At 37.8% G+C, this 19,284-nt stretch overlaps 1 long non-coding RNA gene across 4 annotated transcripts in view; it reads right to left on the reverse strand.

Moving 5' to 3' along the window:
• The window catches only part of LOC111561335, a 39,029-nt gene that overhangs the window by 19,307 nt on the left and 438 nt on the right, over positions 1-19,284 (reverse strand). The window contains exons 1-3 of one of the 4 annotated variants that reach the window (XR_006600586.1): positions 16,798-18,732; positions 15,931-16,112; positions 1,691-3,166 (exon numbers count right to left, since the gene is read on the reverse strand). This is a non-coding gene — a long non-coding RNA (uncharacterized LOC111561335). Of the gene's footprint in view, positions 1-1,690; positions 4,274-6,040; positions 6,496-15,930; positions 16,113-16,797; positions 18,733-19,284 lie in introns of those variants that run through there. The other 3 variants (XR_006600585.1, XR_006600584.1, XR_006600583.1) reach the window with 3 other exon arrangements.

Raw genomic sequence — 19,284 nt, forward strand, 5'->3', positions numbered from 1 at the left:
GGAAAGGCGAGGTGTGGAGAGCATGTGGAACATGAAATATTGCAATGTTAATTTTGGAAAATACAATATCCCACACAATAACTCATGGCAGATTAGTCCCAGTGTGAGCTGATCCATTATCTCTTTTAAATGCTTCCTGATAAAAACTTGGTGGGGGAGGGGGAAGGCTGTATCACCCTCCTGGTTGTTTACAGAACCTTCATTCAACATTCTTCAAAAAGCGGCCTAGCTTTTTTTTTTTTAATGCTTTTATTTATTTTTGAGACAGAGAGAGACAGAGCATGAGCAGGGGAGGGGCAGAGAGAGGGGGAGACACAGAATCCGAAGCAGGGTCCAGGCTCTGAACTGGCAGCACAGAGCCCGACGTGGGGCCCAAACTCACGGACCACGAGATCATGACCTGAACTGAAGTCTGACGCTTAACCGACTGAGCCACCCAGGCGCCCCATTGGCCTAGCTTTTAAATCAAACCATTTAACTTCACACCTCGACCTCAGAGACCTGTAACACATAAGCACTTTCTGTTGATGTTCTGTGATATCACTAGTGAAGGGGAGAAAGCTCCGAGCTGAGCAAGTGAGCACAGCAGTATGGCCAACACCCAGCTCCTCTGTAGACAGGCCTTGGAGCCAGGAGGAAGCAGGTAAGGTAGTTCCCATCTGACCTAGAAAATGACTTCCATTTATTGCAGAAGCATAAACAGAATCTGAACACATATGTTAATTATTTTTCCTATGGAGGGCACATGAGCCTGGGTTTTCCACTCTCATCACCTGGTACCATGATGGCATCATCACCTTCATACAAATGAGGCTTAAAGACACAACAGGCTTTTCAATCGAAGGATGCATGACTTTTTGCTCTGGTCTGAGGCTGTTGTCTTATGATTCACAAGGTTTCCTTAAATGCAGTTTCTTCACCTTACATGAATTGAATCCTGGCTAGCTGCGTCCCTCCATCCTGCATCTGTGTACTTGGTCTTAACCTTGTTTCCAGGACTTTCTGTCTGACTCTCCTAACTGAAGTCACTGACTTTTTCATGTATTTCCTGACAGCAATAAATGAACTTTTCCCATCGATTTTTGGATTAAATTATTTTTTCAATACCCCCAACAAGCTGCATTGATTGAGTCAGGTTTTTTTTTTTATTAATTATTTCTACCAACTACTTATGCCCTAATAATCTAATGAGTTTTTAGAGAACTGACAGAAAGAAACTGTTAGGAAGTTTCTGGAAACAAGATAGAAATCAAAGGAAATAAGTAAACGTACTTTGAAAACTATAAAACACCACTATTCAAATAATCACACACATATGTGCATGCAAACATATATATATATATATATATATATATATATATATATATACACACACACACACACAAATATATATATGAAACTTCTCTGTTTTTTGTAAACTTGTAAAAACATTTATTAAATACAATGAAACCTTGGATTGTGAGTAACTTGTTCTGCGAGTGTTCTGCAAGACGAGCAAACATTTCTAATAAATTTTAACTTGATAAATGAGCAATGTCTTAACAATACGAGTAGTAAGTGATGCCGAATGTCACATGATCACCACTGAACCAAAGGTTTTTGAAATTTGCTTTTGATATACAAGTGCTTTGGATTACAAGCATGTTTCTGGAACAATTATGCCCATAAACCAAGGTTTTACTGTACTTACTATGTAAGGGATGCAGTGATTGCAGGCACCTTCTGATAGTTGAAGTAGAGGAAGCCAGGAACACTAGGAGAGAGTAGTAGGAACTAATTAGATAGGGTGGCAGGGGACAATTCATATAAAATTTTGCAGGATTTTAACTGCGTTCTAAATTTAATGAGATCTCAGTACAGGGTGGTAGAACAAATGGAGAGAGCTTGACTGGAGGAGATCTGTATTCTAGATATTTCTAATACAATTGTACCTGATTTGTTATTATTTAAGTTTTCTCTGAATTTGTTCAGGACTCCCCAGGGTTTTTGAACACTTGTACTTGAGACTAGTTTTGAATATCTTTCCCTAAAAACTACACCAAATAATGAACTTACTGACAGAAGACTGGTCTGGGGTGACCTGAAAACCCCATCCAGGCATATAATTGGATATATTATGCTTTGGGAAACTTTCATATGTGGGGAGCAGGGCATGTAGCAAAAGTTCCCATCTAATCCCCTCGTAGGTATTGCCCACAACTGGTGAGTGGTGTCTTTCATGTCCTCAACTGGGAAACACATCTCTTACCACCTCCATTTCAGGGCTGGCATCTGTACAAAATCAAAAGCAAGAAAGACTTACATTTTAACAGTTGATTCAGCATGTAGATCTCTTACTCATCCTCCATTTTACTTACTTATCATTCTCTAATAATGAATTGTGTCAAATTTTCCTAATTTGTTATTTTTCTATTTTGTAAACTTTGCCTTCACGGTTAAACACACACACACACACACACACACACACACACACACACAGCAAAAAACAGTTGACTAGGAATGAAAGATTGTTCAAAATGCTCTTAATATGTATTAGTATACATGTGTTTAAAAATGTGACAGGTAATTAGTTTTCCATAATGTAGGATTCTGGAAAGCTAGTTTACAATGAATAATGTATCTGGAAGAGCACAGCCATTAGTCTGAACCTCTAGGGCTTTTCAGTTTCAAAAGAGAAAATATATTCTGTATATAATTGCATGGCATTTTCAGTGGCTGCAGAAATACCAGTAACTAAGTACCTTTGATTATAATATTAACAAAAATTTGGCAAGGTACTTAGCAATTTTTAGTAAATGCAATACATTCATAACTAGCAGGATATTGTAAGTATTCCTAAAGTGGTCTTTAAATATTAAAATGAACATCTTTCTAATCCTTCTTTGACTCTAATCTAGAAGTAGAAATTCAAATTTTGCTAAGAAGAGAAGATTCCCACACCAGCCTAAAGGATTAACATCATACCAAATATACGAAGGAGTCTGTAGGGGAAGTTTAAGAGAGCTTCTCTCTGTGTCATATAACCAAAATGAAATGTTTCCTGAGGCATCAAACTGTGATAAATTATCTGTTCCAGAATGCTTAAAAAAAATAAAATTATGCACTGATTTTAGTTAATAATGTACTCCATTGTTCTTCCTCAGTTCTCTGGGGCGTATCTCATAACCTAGGGAAAGAAACAGGCAGGAAGCAATTAATTACAATAGAGTCAGATACTTTCAGTAGTAGAAGAAACAAAGTAGAAACCAATCCTGATTTTCCTATTCTAGTTTCAGTCCTTTGACTGATGTGCAGGAGGTCACTGTATCCAAGATAGGGCTTCCTGAAACATAGTGAGATGTATAGTATGTGTAAGGCCATGGAGATGAATTGGTGTAAGTAGCCATGCTGGGTAGAGCCTATAGATATTTTTAGCTGGGTGGTATGCATATATACAGGTTATCTGGGGTTCATGAAGTTACCTCCCCAGTTTGTAGGCATTGGCTTCTGGTTTATAAAAGAGCAATTCTGTATTTACAAAGTGGCAATTCAGTCACATCTGGAGTTAGGATTCTGAGGACTATGTACAGACAGATCTTATTTAACAACCAAGATTTTTTAATTTCTGCCCATTGGATCACCTGCAGCTAGGCCAGGTACCCCCATGTTGGATAGAGAATTTCCCATGGCTGCAACAAGAGGCCTGGTCACTGGCCCCTCCAAGTACTTTGTAACCTTGGCAATGAATTCAGAGGCCATCCCTTCTCTACATCCTGGGAACTGAGCTATATAGAGGTTAGGCATACATTTCTTCCTGTGTGTAAATCCTCTCACTGATTAGCTCCTTTCTCTCTGATGACGGTGCTCTGTGTACTATATACTAACCACCAACAACCAGGGAGAGAGAAAGGGGCCAGCCTAACGTGGCAAAAATCCTCAGGCTTCACATAACACATCTTTTGATCTGTGGTCTGGCACCTCTTATTAATTATCTGAAAGAACAGCTGAGTGGAGGGAGTCTTACTGTTTGCCCTAGAACCTTGAACCCTTGAAGAGTAGGTTGATCAGAGTTTTGGTTTTTGTTTATTTTTTAAATTGTTCAAAATAAGGCTCAAGGAAAAACTGGCTTGCTCAAGAACATGGAGAGTTGACAACAGTCATTTATTCAAGTATTCAAAAATTATTTATTGAGGGGCGCCTGGGTGGCTCAGTTGGTTAAGTGTCCAACTTTGGCTCAGGTCATGATCTGGTGGTTCATGAGTTTAAGCCCCACGTCGGTTCTAGGCTGACAGCTCAGAGCCTGGAGCCTGCTTCAGATTCTGTGTCTCCCTTTCATTCTGCCCCTCTCCAGCTTGTGCTCTGTATCTCTCTCTCTCAAAAATAAACATTAAAGAAAAAGAAATATTCAAAAACTATTCATTGAGTACCCCCAACCCTATTTTTGAAACTTTAAGATGTATATTTTTTTCACATTTTGAAATTTCTGAAATCAGGGTCGGTCTTAGAGTTGCTGTCTACTAGGCTTTGACTATCATAAGCACCAAAACTTGCACACTGAATGTCACCTTCTGGGAAGAAAATCTCAAAGACAATAATGAAGCGATCTTTCAAGAAATACTGCTTCACTGACACTCTTGATGGCACAGACAATGGTAAGGTGTGGGAAATACTGTATACTGGCAACATGTCATTGAATATTAATACTGAAAACTTGCACTTCAAGTTGTTTCAAGAATAGCTTAACCAGGGCGCCTGGGTGGCTCAGTTGGTTGAGTGACTGACTTCAGCTCAGGTCATGATCTCACAGTTTGTGGGTTCGAGCCCCACGTCGGGCTCTGTGCTGACAGCTCAGAGCCTGGAGCCTGCTTCATATTCTGTGTCTCCCTCTCTCTCTGCCCCTCCCCACTCATGCTCTGTCTCTCCCTGTCTCAGAAATAAACATTAAAAAAAAAAATAATAGCTTAACCGATTTATTTTGCTTATATTCTCATTTTTAGAGTGTGTACACTAATATATATGATAAATCTATGGTCTTTCTAAGTAAATCTAAAAGAGCTTCTCAGTAAATTAAAACAAAAAGTCTAACGTGACAAGACAGCATGTCCCATAGTTTAAATGGCAGCATTTTTAAATTCTGACATACAGGAAGTGATGGTGTATCTTACAATTGATGTCATCTTAGATTCAATGACATATGGTATATTCCTGACTCTCTTCTAGATGCTGACTGTTCAGCCATAAAGAAAGACAGATAACACCTCCGAAGCTTAAATTCTAAGAGGATAATCAAAACAAACAAGGAAAATCTCTAGTGAGTGGTAAGTGCTAGGTAGAAAATTAGGATTAGGTGATGTAAAAAAGAGGGCCTGGGTGGCTTCTTTAGATGACCAAGTTTCTCACCTTGTGGTGGTGACTTTAGGCTAAAGAAGTAATAATACTAGATGGGCAGAAGAGTCAGGACCAGAAGAGTTTCCTAAATACCAGCATTCTTGCCAACATACCTGGGCTGGATGATGGCTTAATGATTGTGCCAAAGCCTATTTTAAAATTTCACTCTGGTGGCATTATTCTTATTTCAAAGTAAATGTGGACTTTAGAGCAAACCACTGCATCTGGTCATTTTAAATGGAAATATAACTATCTTAGATAGGTGGTATTTTAATGCGATTAAACACATCCACGTTTTAATGCAATAAGTGATATTGGGAGAATGAACCTTGAACATCTTTGTGAAATGCAGAGAAAGGAAGGAAGGATGGAAGGGAGGGGAGGGAAGAAGGGAGGAAGAGAGGAAGAGAGGAAAGGAGGAAAGGAAAGGAAGAAAGGGAAAGATGGAAAGGAAAGGAAAGGAAAGGAAAGGAAAGGAAAGGAAAGGAAAGGAAAGGAAAGGAAAGGAAAAGAAAGGGGAAAGGGAAAAGGAAAAGGAAAGAAAAAAGAAAGAAAGAAAAGAAAGATGAAAGAAAGAGAGGCAGGCAGGCTTCATGTCAACTTTCGTACCCAACAATACTTTTGCCAAAGCTTTAAATAATTAGAGAAAACTAATATCATAATTGAAGATTACCAGTTTGGAGTTTGGGCAAAGGAATAATTGACTCCATTGGCTTTTTATTCTTTCCAAAATTGATTGTTGTTTAGATAGCAGATATTTAAAACCAGGATGTTTATAAAAGACTCAAATAAAACGTTCTTGGTCAGAGATCTTTTTAAAATATCACATTGAGACTCCAAAAACAAGCCTACAAAAGAATTGATAAAATTTTCAGACTTTGAAACATTGAGATCAAAGAATAAAATGTTAATAAAAAAGACACACAAGGTAATTCCTAGATAGATTAAAACTCAGATAGCATGACACTAATATGGTAACAAGGTAGTAAAGATACATAAGCACTACAAGAATTAATTGGTTTTTTAGCTTAAACATCCTTTTGAGAGAGAGAGAGAGAGAGAGAGAGAGAGAATTCACATTCATGCAAGCAGGGGAGAGGAACACAGGGGGGGAGAGAGAGAGAGAGAGAGAGAGAGAGAGAGAGAGAGAGAGAGAGAAAATCCCAAACAGGCTCCATGCTCAGTGCGGAGTCCCATGCGGGGCTCAATCCCATGACACTTGGATCACGACCTGAGCCAAAATCAAGAGTGAGACACTTTATCTTGGCCTCTAAAAAAATAGTAGTTCAATTTTTTTAAAAGAAGAAATTAAAAGTTTTCATTCATTTTACATGTAGTGTTTACTTTCCTCTCTTCTGTACCAATCACTGTGCTCATGGCAATAGAACCCTTAACATGCCAAGATTAGCTGAAAAAATATAAAAGCAATTGTAAACAGGTTATTAGTAGTTTGAGACCTAAAATCTGAGGGGTAAAGTTGTACCTGTGTCCATCCCAATGAATATCAAAGAAAATTGGTCTCTAGTTGGGACATTAAGTGGCAGTCCCTTAGGTTCATGCCTCTGCAACATGATGAGAATAAATCTTAAAGGTTTCTCTGGAAAATGCCCAAGGGGACAAATAGCAATCAACCTGCTAAACCCAGCTGCTACCCACCTCCTTCTACCCATTATGAACTGATGCTTTAGCTTCTATTTCCACCATTATAACCACTTTGGTAAATGAGGTGTTTGTGCCAAAGTGTGGAAGAAAGCCTTACAGACCAATAAGCATTTCTAATATCTATGTTGGGAACCAATAACAGCTGAGTATTTTATTTCAAAGTGGAGGATTAGGAAACTGATCAATTTAAACTCTGAGGAGGCCCATCAAACATAACTGAGTGTGACCAGGCAAAAACAGAAATAATTTCTCCTCAATTTCAGGGGGTGACAAAGAGATAGGGATGATAATCTGCAGATAACCAGTTTCTCTAAGTAGCTGAGCAAACACCACCAAGACAGACAAGAATAATTTAACTAGATGACTCTTCTATTAAAACATATGTGTGTGTGTTTGTGTCTTTGTAGGATATGGAAGAGTTAACTCCATCCTTATGCCAAAACAAATCCATCTTGTTCCCTCAACCTCATCTCTAATAGCTTCTTTGAAAATCTTTTCTGTGAGGATAAAATGCTTGGTGTGACTGATAGCAATGCAAAGGGAAAAAAATGTTTCTAACCATTATGGATTCTGGGTCATTATTCATTCTAAACTACATATGTAATCAATTTGCTAAAATAATCTCATATAAATAATTTCCTGTCAAGAAAACATTACTGCAAAGGATATCAAGTTTTCCAATTAAGCATTTATACTTAAAGTTATTTCAAAAACCATCATAATGAAAGCACTATATTGATATACTAGAGGAGAATCTTTAATTATACAATGTCTGTTTATGCTGGGGCAGTACACTTTTTATGAATTGATCTACTTAAATTCCACAGTTGAGACTTACGTCTGTGAAACATATATAATTCTATTGTATAGCAATGAAAAATAAACCAACCTTATCAACAATTCTAAATCATAATAATAATCAATTACTAAGAAGCTGTACAATTTCACCATACATAATTTGCAAATTCACTATTTTTTTTAAGACTGACAAGGATGTTGTGAATTAGGGTGAAGACTATTATTCCAATTTTCAAGTAAGATTATTATGTTAAATGGCTTTCCAAAGCCTAATTGTAATAAGTAGAAGATCTGGCATTTAAGGACAGTTTTTCTGACCCCTAATCCAGGATTATTTTCACTATTCTATTTTCCTAATGTCTGCCAAATTCATTCATTCATCCAGAGGTTCTAGTTCTCTGCTAGGAACTGTGGTACAATTCTGAGGAAAAAAACAATATCATGAACCTAAAATTCTATAATCAACTAAATTAAATTGAAAGTGAAGGTGGATTAAAAACAATTTTAGATACAAATTTTTATCGAAAGATAAAAATCGGAATAAACTAACTTCTAAAAAACATACTTGAGATGCAAGGAAAATGAACCCAGAAGAAAGGAATGATATGCAAAAAGTAGTAAGTAGACATCATAAAAGCACATTGGTAATCTCAGTAAATATTTATAATAGTCAAATAACCATAATGTGTACATTTTAAAATGTTAGAATTAAAAATCATAGACAACAACATTAAGTCCCGGCTTATTTGGGAGAAGGACAGAAAGGAGGCTCTAAGTTTAGACTTGTTGGAGAAATAAAAATGTTAACTATATATGGGCGCTAGGCTGAGTAATGGCCCTCAGAGACAGCCATGTCCGAATCTCCAGAGCCTGTGAATATTATTTTATATGACAAAGGGACGTTGCAGCTGGGATTAAGGATCCCGAGACGGGACAACACTGGAATGTTCAGGTGGGTCTTAAACGTAATCATAAGTGTCCACATAAGAAATGTGATGAGAGCAGAGACAGAGTCAGTGTAATGACCAAAGCAAGACGCTAAACATCTGCCTTTGACGATGGAAGTCTCAGAGGTGGAAAAGAAAAGGAAGAGATCCATGCCCAAGAGCACCTGGAAGAAGCATGACCCTGCTGTCACCCAGGATACTGCTATCAGACTTCTGGCCTCTAGAACGGTACAAGAATAAATGTGTGTTGTTTTAAACCCCCTAATTTGTGGTAATTGTTACAACAGCCATAGGAAAGATATACTAAAAATGTGGGCATAATAACTAAGAGAACAGATGTGGAATATACTATTTATTTTCTAAGAATACCTATGCCTCCACTTGTGTTTCTAGGGGTGATTTTTATTAAAATAGTATTCCTGGGCACTCGGGCCACTCCTTCTCACTCTTGTCTGGGAGAGTCAAAATTACTTCTCTGAATGATAGTTTAGGAAAGGCAACTTGTTGGTTTGCAAACCGGCCCCTGTACACTGAGGGCAAGGAGAGACTAAAGAAAGAGCCAGCCTACTCCAGACCGGCAGGTAACAGTCTTAATAAGCAAGGAAACCTGCATAGGAGGCTTGCCATAAGACAAGAAAGTTTCCATACCTGCCCGCCGGACTCTTAGAAGTTTAAATGGAGGATTTAACTGGTTTCAGTCATGTATACTGCCCAGATGGTCTCAACAACCCTTTACTCTCATAAGGCTATGTCCTTGGAACAACTCCCACTTGGGAATGGTGGGCAGAACATACATTCCAAGGACAGGGAGAGAGTGAGGAGCCTCTAACTGCCCAGATCCAGCTCGTGAGTCAACAGTGGTCATATCCTCTCGATGACCTCCTCCAACATAACTGAATGCTTAGCTCAGCCCCTTCTAATCTTCTTCCTCCCTTGGGATCTGCTTATCAGGAAAGAACATACATTCTGTTCTGCTCAACTTTGTTTGTCCCTGAGGAAGGAGTTCTGTGGTTACTCAGCACTACTAGGGACCAGGTAATTCTGCCTAATTCAGAGACAACAGACTTAGAGTCACATTCTCCAAAACCTTTGTTAGTAATACAGGTGGTATTTGACCTCTGTCTGCCTTACTCTCTTGTCTCTCTCTCAGTTGCTTCAGAACACACAAGAGGAAAAAGCAAGATATTACTTATTAGCTTTTTGAAATCTGAATTTTCAAACAGATAACAAAAGAACAAAGTGGAAGGACTTGATAATTCAACGGAAAACACAGAAAGAGACAACAAAAAGCAAAGGAATGGTGGACCACACATAAGAAGACACAATCAGAACAAAAATCCACAGAGCATTTAAATATATATGAGTTGGGGCAAAAAGCATACCAGCCAAAAAGCAACCCAAAGAAAAGTGCTACATCAATGTTCATATTGCTCAAAATATAAATGTGATGTTTACAGGGAATGCATTTCACATGAATACAAGATACACTTACATTGGTAAAAGATGTAAAACACAAAGATGATAAGAAATCATAAAATTACATACACCTGAATTCATAGCCTCAAACATATAAAAAGTAAAAGTACCAAAAGTATAAAGAAAAATTGACAACTGCATAATTACAGGGGAAATGTTAATGCTATGTGTCAGTTGGTTATTGCTCCATAAAAATTACCCCCAAACTCTCTGGCTTAAGATAATTGTCAGTTATTGTTATTCATGAATGTGCTCATCAGCTAATTAATTCAAGTGCAAGATGAGCAGTTAAGATGACTTATCTTTGCTCCATGAAGTTTCTCATCTTCTAGCAGACTGGCCAGGGCTTGTTTGCATGGCATGGTAGAGGTTCCAGAGAGAAAGCAGACACACACAGTACTGGGATCTAGGCTCAGAATAGGTGCATCAATACTTCTACTGTGTTCTGTTGGCCAATGAACGCAGAAGGCCTACCCAAAGTCACCACACGGGGAAATAGATTAGACCTCTTGATGGGAGGAGCTGCAAAGTCACAGTTTCACAGAGGTCATTATGCAGGGCGTTCAATGTAATCAATATACCATGCTCACCTCTTTCAGATATTGATAAATCAAGGGGACAAAAATATTGGTAAGGATGTAGAAGAGTTAATAATTAATAAGTTTGATTTTATAGATACTTGATGATAGATGATGAATAGATGATACAGAGATATACGATCTTGTATGCAACAAATAAACAAATTTTCTTTCCAAGTACATACGAAACAGTTGCACAAGTTGAACTGAAAAGCAACAGGGAATTTTCAAGAATTTCCAAAGAATTTGTCACTTAGATCACAATATTTTATTATAGTGCAACTTAATTAGATAACAACAAAGTGAAAGAAACTCATACATTTGGAGATTAGAAATACACTTTTAATTTATAGACTAATGAAGAAATCACAATGGTAACTATAATATTCAGATTTAAAATAAATAAAAATGCTGTAAAAAACTTGTGGAATGATAAAAGAACAACTTCAGAGGAGTTTATAACTTTAGATACAGTTATTAGGAACTAAGAAAGACTGACAGTAAACAAGTTAAGCACTCACCACAGGAAGTTGATAAAGCCTAAAGAAAGAAGAATGAAAAAAATAAAAATAACTTGATTGCAATCATTTAGAGAATATTCTCCAACCACAAAGTAGTTATGCTAGTTTTCTTGAAGTAAGAAATACTATAACTTATTCCTAAGTATTTCATATATTTTCAATATACAAATCTTGCACTTTTGGGATGGGGTGCCGTTATACCTAAGCACTTCATAACAACGTACTTGGGCTATTTGAAGATAGACTGTGGTAAATTAAAAGTATATATTGAAAAATCGAGGGGCGCCTGGGTGGCTCAGTTGGCTGAGTGTCTAACTTCGGTTCAGGTCATGATCTCACAGTTTGTGAATTCGAGCCCTGCAAAGGGCTCGTTGCTGTTAGCACAGAGCCTGCTTTGAATCATCTGTCTCCATCTCCCTCTGCCCCTCCATTGCTTGCACTCACTCTCTCAAAAATAAATAAACATTAAAAAAGAAAGAAAGTCTAGCACAACTAAAACTTTTTAAAGAAGAGATATCACTTGTATGTCAATAGTGAAAATAAAATGAAATCAGAAAGAACTTGAGGGCATTATGCTAAATGAAATTAAATCAGACAGAGAAAGACAAATACTGTATGACATTACTTACATGTGGAATTTTAAAAAATCAAACATGCTTCTTAATTTCCATATATGAGTGAAATCATGATATTTGTCTTTCTCTAACTTACTTCACTTAGTATTATACTAACTCCATCCATGTTGTTGCAAATAGTATGATTTCATTCTTTTTTATGGCTGAATAATATTCCATTGTGTGTATGTGTGTGTGTGTATGTGTATATATATATATATATATATATATATATATATATATATATATATACCACATCTTTATTCATTCATCTATCAATGGACACTTGGGCTGCTTCCATAGTTTCACTATTGTAAATAATGCTGCAATAAACTTAGAGATGCATATATCCTTTCAAATTAGTGTTTTTTTATTCTTTGGGTAAAAATACTTAGTACTGTGATTACTGGATCATAGAGTAGTTCTATTTTTAATTTTTTGAGGAAACTCCATATTGTTTTCCACAGTAATTGCACCAGTTTGCATTCTTGCCAAAAGTGCACAAGGGTCCCTTTTTCTCCACATCCTCTCCAACACTTGTTTCTTGTGTTTTTAAGAAATGAAACAAATGAACAAAGGTGGGGTGGGGGGGAAGGAGAGATAAACCAAAAAACAGACCCTCAACTATAGAGAACTAACAAGTGGCTACGAATGAGAAGATGGGTGGGAAGACGAGTGAAATAGGTGAAGGGGATTAGTAGTACACTTATCTTGATGAGCACTGAGTAATGTATAGAATTGTTGAATCACTGTATTGTACACCTGAAACGAATACAACACTATAATGTTAACTATACTGGAATTTAAGAAATTTTTTTAATTTTAAAAATTTGAACTTCTATAGTAGTGACTATAGGAATCAATACTGTATTATGAACATCAAATTTGCTAATCAAACTATATCTTAATTATTCCCAAAACAAACAAAAAAAAAGAAATTATATTTATGTGAGCTGATGGGGTATTAGCTAACACTACAGTGGTAATCAAATTGTAATATATAAATATATCAAATCACCATGTTGAACACCTTAAACTTATATAATGTTACATGCCAATTATATCAATAAATTAATTAATAATAAAAATTTTAAAATAAAAAAGCTGAACTCATAAAAACAGAGTAGAATGGTGATTACCAGGGGCTGGGCATTGGGGAAATGTTGCTTAAGAGCACAAACTTGCAAATAGTAAATAAATAAATCCTGGAGATCTTAGCACAGCACACTGATAATAGTCAACAATACTGTACTATAAACTTCAAAGTTACCAGAAGACTGTATCTTAATTGTTCTCATCACAAATAACCTATCTGGAAAATCCAAAATACTTGGAAATTAAACAACATTCTTTTAAATAAACCATTAGTCAAAGAGAAAGCTAAAAGTATTACAAAATATTTTTAATTTAAGGTAAATAAAAAGAAAAACAATGCATCAAAATTTTTGGATCCTATTAGAGAAGTGTATAGGGGAAATGTATCAGATTAAATGCTTGTATTAGAAAAGAAGCAAAGCCTCAGTGATGTTTTCACCTTAAGAAAGTAGAAAAATAAGGGCAAATTAAACCAAAAGCAAGTATAAAGAAGGAAACATAAGGAGTAGAACCAAATGAAATTGAAAAAAGAGAAAAACCAAGAGAGAAAAATCAATGAAGTTGAAAGCTGATTCTTAGAAAAGATCAATAAATGAGATGAACTTCTACCTAAACTGATCAAGAAAAAAAGTGAGAAGACACAAATTCCCAATATCAGGAATGAAAGAGGATACATCACTACAGAACCCACAGGTATTACAATGATAATAAGGGGTGCCTGGGTAACTCAGTCAGTTAAGCATCCAACTCTTGATTTCTGCTCAAGCCATGATCTCACAGTTCGTGAGATTGAGCCCCCCATCAGGCTCCGCATTGACAGCATGGAGCTTGCTTGGGATTCTCTCTCTCTCCCTCTGTCTCTGCCCCTCCCCAGTGTATTCTTTCTCTCTCAAAATAAATAAACATTTTAAAAAATGATTTAAGAATGTGAACAAAGTTTTAAGACTCAGCAAGGAGTATGGAGCCTGCTTGGGATTCTCACTCCCCCTCTCTCTCTGCCCCTCCCCAACTTGTGCCTGCTCACACACACACACGCACACACACACACTCTTTCTCTAAATAAATAAACAAACAAACAGACTTAAAAAGAATTTTTTAAAAGATAGTAAGAAAATAGTATTAACTTTTTGCCAATAAATTTGAAAATCTAGAAGAAATGGACAAATTCCTTAGACACGAACTACCAAAGGTTGCACAAGAAGAAAAAGATAACCTGGATAGCCCCATATCTATTAATAAAACCAATTTATACTTACAGATATTTCAACAAAGAATACTCAAATTTGCCAGTTTTGTGGCAAATTCTATCACGCATTTATGGAAAAACTAGCATCGATTATAGACAAACTCTTCTAGAAAATAGAAAAGGAGGGAACATTTGGTTTAACATTTGAAAATCAGTAAGTGTAATTCACCATATCAACAAACTAAAGAAAATTCATATGACCATCTCAGTAAATAAAGAATAAGCACTTGACAAAATTCAAAGAAGGTCTTGGAAAAACCCACAAATAACATCATATTTAATAGTGAAAGACTGAATGTCTTCCCCCCTGAGATCTGGAAGAAGGTTAGGATGCCCATTTTTACCGATGTGGGGAACAAAGGCAGAAAGAAATGCAGATAAAATTAAGTTTCCTTATAACCTGCAGCCCATAGACAAACATTTAAGACAGGCAGAATAAGACATTCCTCCAGGAGCTCCCAACTGTTTTAATGCTAATGCTTTGCTAGAGGGAAAAACAACCTTAGTCTGACAATGGGTAGGCTTCCAGGATCCTGTGATTCTTCCTTGACCTAAGAAGGTCCTATTGGAAACATCCCCTTAACTTTACTTCCCCCAACTCCCAAAGGCATAATCAATTGCTCTTCACAATCTTCAGGTACCTACATCCTGTACCTGTCCCTGCGCTATAATAAAACCATCTTTTTTGTACTCAAGAGGTCTTAAGAATTCTTTCTTGGCTGGAGGCTCTGAACCCTAACATTTCCACATCACTTAGCATTCCACATTATACTTAATATTTAAACCACTCTACATAATACTTAATATTTTAATAAGGTAATTGTTAATAAGGCCAATTAAGTATAGAAAAAAAAATAAGTAAAAGTCATTCAGAGTCTCAATGAACAATCATGACAATGAATGTCTACATAAAAATCCCATATAATAACAACAACAAAAAGCTACTAGAATCAATGCACAACATAAAAAAAATCAATTCTATTTGTATACACTAAAAATAGCCACTGAAAATTAAAATTAAGGCAGTGCACCCTGGTCCCAAAAATCTGTCTCTTGCTTCAACAATATTTAGATGAAACAAACCCAGGGCTGCCCCTTATACTAGCCTCCTGCCACCTGCCCCCAACCTTCCAGAGGCATCTTCTCTGCCACCCTCTGCCCCTGGGATCAGCCAACACCCTATTCTGAGCTTAGCTCCTTATTACCCATCAAGCATGAGCTCCCAGGTTCTTCGATATTCCACTGGTGGGGGCCACTGTCAACCACCTGGTCCACATGTACCTAAGGGCCTCCTACAGCTGCTACCATGTGGCTTGAGAGGGTGGGTGCCAGTTGGCTGAGGAGAAGTGGGAGGGCGCTGAACGTCTCTAGAAGATGAAAAACCAGCACAGAAGTGTGGAAGCCTCTTTTCCAGGACGTGCAGAAGCTGTCCCCAGATGAGTAGCATAAAACCATGGAAGCCACGGAAGCAGCCAGGGTTCTGGAGAAGAACCTGAACCTGGCCCTTCTGCATCTGCGAGCCCCAGCTTCTGTCTGCACAGATGCCCATCTCTGTGACTTCCTGCAGAACCACTTCCTACATAAGGAAGTGAAACGCATCAAGAAGATGGCCACCACCTGACTCACCTCCACAGGCTGGACACCTCCAGGCTGGGCTGGGAAGGTATCTCTTCCTCTTGGAAAGCCTCCAGAGCTCTGCAGCCTCAGAGTGCCCCTCTAGCATCCCCCTGGTGCCAGGACTTGTGCCTGAGACTCTCTCCCTTCAGCCACTAGGCAGCATTTTCAGCATCCCAGAGCCTTCTCCCAAGCTGTGAACCAAATGTAAACAAAAAAGCTCTTTACAGCAGAAAAGAAAAGATCATTGCAGCTTCTGGGTGGCTCAGTTGGTTAAGCACCCCACTCTTGGTTTCCGCTCAGGTCATAATCTCACAGTTCATGGGTTTGAGCTCTGCATGGGGCTTTGTGCTGACAGCGGGGAGCCAGCTTGGGATTTCTCTCTCCATCTCTCTGCCCCTTCCTGGCTTTCTCTCTCTCTCTCAGTAAATAAATAAACATTTTTTAAAGAAGAAAATTAAAATTAAAATTAAAATAGTACCACTTATAATAGAACCAAAAAAACATAAAGTACAGTGTGGAAAATCAAATAACTATGTTCTGGGTAAGGAGATTATAGGGAATGCATCATACTGCTTTCTGGACATGATGAAAACAGCTGACCAGTATCTAGTTTATGTGTATTTGGGGGTTGGGTCATGCCTGTGCTCATGAATTCCTTAGACTATGTGATCTATGGAATATCTTATAGTGTTCTCCACCCAGCTCTCAGCGTCTGCTCTTTTGTAGTCTCAGGAACCCCTTGGTTTTTTTTGCATGTTTTCTATGCTTTCTATACATTCTTACTGGCATGTTGCATAATGTTTTCCCTACATCGTATACCTAACATACAGGAGCTTGAGAGCAGCTTAGGGAGACTTCCCTTAGCTTCCCTCTCACCTCTCTTGACTTGTGGAGTCTTGAGTAATCCTTTCTGCCATCCTCGGTTTTGATGGACAAAGTCAAAAGCTGAACCCACAACTGGTGACCCTGACATGACAGTGATAGGTTCCGGAGGAAGCTCATCAGGTGGCAGAATCGACACATTCAGGAGAAGAAAGTTCCAGACTTCAGACAGACCTCATCCCAGTAAGGGACAGCAATACCCACTTGGGATAGCTGCCAAGGTGTCTAGTTGAGAGTATTTCTTTTCTCTTCCTTTATCATGGGCCAAAAAAGACAAAGGAACAGCTATTATATTTAAAAACTTTACAGCAGCTTTTAAAGGCAGCTCATTGTACTGTCAAAAAAAGATCAATTAAGTAAATTGTTATGAACAATATGAGACACCTGCCCCTGGTTCCCAGACCATGGTACAGTTGATTTAGATCTATGGGAACAAGTAGGAAATATTAAAAAAAAAAAAAAAAAAAACATGAAAAAGGAGAGAATGTTCCTGCTTCCATCTTAGTGACCTGGAGTTTCGTCTGAACGGCATTATGTCCCTTACGTGTTATCTCCAGAGAAGGAAAAAATTAAGAAAGATAGCCTAACACCCACCACTCCTATGGCACCTCCTACAATGGAGGACAACTTCGCTCCACCACCTCTTCCTGTCCCTATTCTTCCCAATATAAAGCCAATACCTATATTGGAGGGACATAAACCATTAGCTATGCAGCAATGTTTACAAGAGGGATATGCTGCTGGGGAGTCTCATAGTTTCCCTGTCATTACCACTGCTGGACATCACCTTAGGCATGAGTCCCTCCTTTTCACTATCTTTAAGGAATTGAAACAAAGTGTTGCTGAGAATGGTATCCAAAGCTCTTTTACTAAGGGGATCATTGAAACAATAAGAAATGGTTATGAAATGACCCCTTGGGATTGGAAGGCATTAACAAAAACCATACTTCCTCGCACCCTTCACCACCCTGCCCCAGCTGTGTGGATTTTAGAATATCAAGAGGGTTGTTGGGGCGCCTGGGTGGCTCAGTTGGTAAAGCGTCTGACTTTGGTTCAGGTCATGATCTCGCAGTTCATGCATTCGAGCCCCGTGTCGGGCTCTGTGCTGACAGCTCAGAGCCTGGAACCTGCTTCAGATTCTGTGTCTCCCTCTCTCTCTGCCCCTCCTCTGCTCATGCTCTGTCTTTCTCTCTCCCAAAAATAAATAAACATTAACAAAAAATTTAAAAAGAAAAGAAGTTGTGCCACACAGGCAATTCATAATCAACATTTGCAATTTGAGTATTCCGACAGGAGTAGAAATGCTACAAGGCATTCCCAGACTACAAAAGAGCAGATGCCTGCCAAAAGCAGGGTGGGGAACAGATAAGATATCCCAAAGATAATACGGTCTAAGGAATACATGAGCACAGGCAGGACCCAACCCCTAAATACACATTAATAGATACTGGTCAGCTGTTTTCATCATGTCCAGAAAGCAGTGTAATACGTTCCCTATAATCTCCTTAACCAGGACATAGCTATTTGACTTCCCACAGTACAGTACTTAGATATAAAGCCCCCTCACATGCACAATGTGCAAGATTTGTGTATTGAAAACTACAAAATATTGATGAAATACATTAAACAAAACCTAAATGAAGAGAAATAGCGTGTTCATGGATTGAAAGACTCAAGATTAAGTTGTCAATTCTCCCTAAACTATAGGGATCTATAGATTCAGCACAATCCCAATTTTAAAAAGCAGGTTTTATTCATATAAATATTAACAAGCTATTGAAAATCTACATGGAAAAAACAAAGGAACTAAAATTGTCAAAAATATTTTTTAAGAATGTGAACAGGGGCACCTGGGTGGCTCAGTCGGTTAAGCGTCTGACTTTGGCTCAGGTCATGATCTCACATCTCGTGGGACTGAGCGCCTTGTTGGGCTCTGCACTGACAGCGTGGAGCCTGCCTGGGATTCTCTTTCTCTCTCTCTCTCTCCCCCTCTCTGTCTCTTTGCAGTGCACTCTCTCTCTCTCAAAATAAACAAACATTTTAAAAAATGATTTAAGAATGTGAACAAAGTTTTAAGACTCACATTCCTTGATTTCCAGACCTACTATGAAATTAGAAGAATCAAGATAGTTTAATATTAGAAAAAGGATAGATATATAGAACACAGGACAGTCCAGAAATAGACCTGTACGTCTATATGTGGTCAACCAATTAATCAATTTTCAACAAAGATGCCAAGTCAATCAAATGTAGAGAAGTTAGTCTTTTCAAAAAATTGTGCTCAAGCAGTTGGATATCCATATGCAAAAAAGGAAAAAAAAGAAAATAAAAGCCTTGACCCATACTCATACCACATACAAAATGTAACTTGAAATGATCATGTACCTAAAGGTAAAGCCAAAACCTGAAATTCCTAGGAAAGCTTTGCAATTTGGGGTTAGGCAAAATTTCTTAGAACACAAGAAAGCACAGCCCCTGCTC

Source organism: Felis catus, chromosome B4, assembly GCF_018350175.1.
Source record: "Felis catus isolate Fca126 chromosome B4, F.catus_Fca126_mat1.0, whole genome shotgun sequence".
Classification (NCBI taxonomy): domain Eukaryota; kingdom Metazoa; phylum Chordata; class Mammalia; order Carnivora; family Felidae; genus Felis; species Felis catus.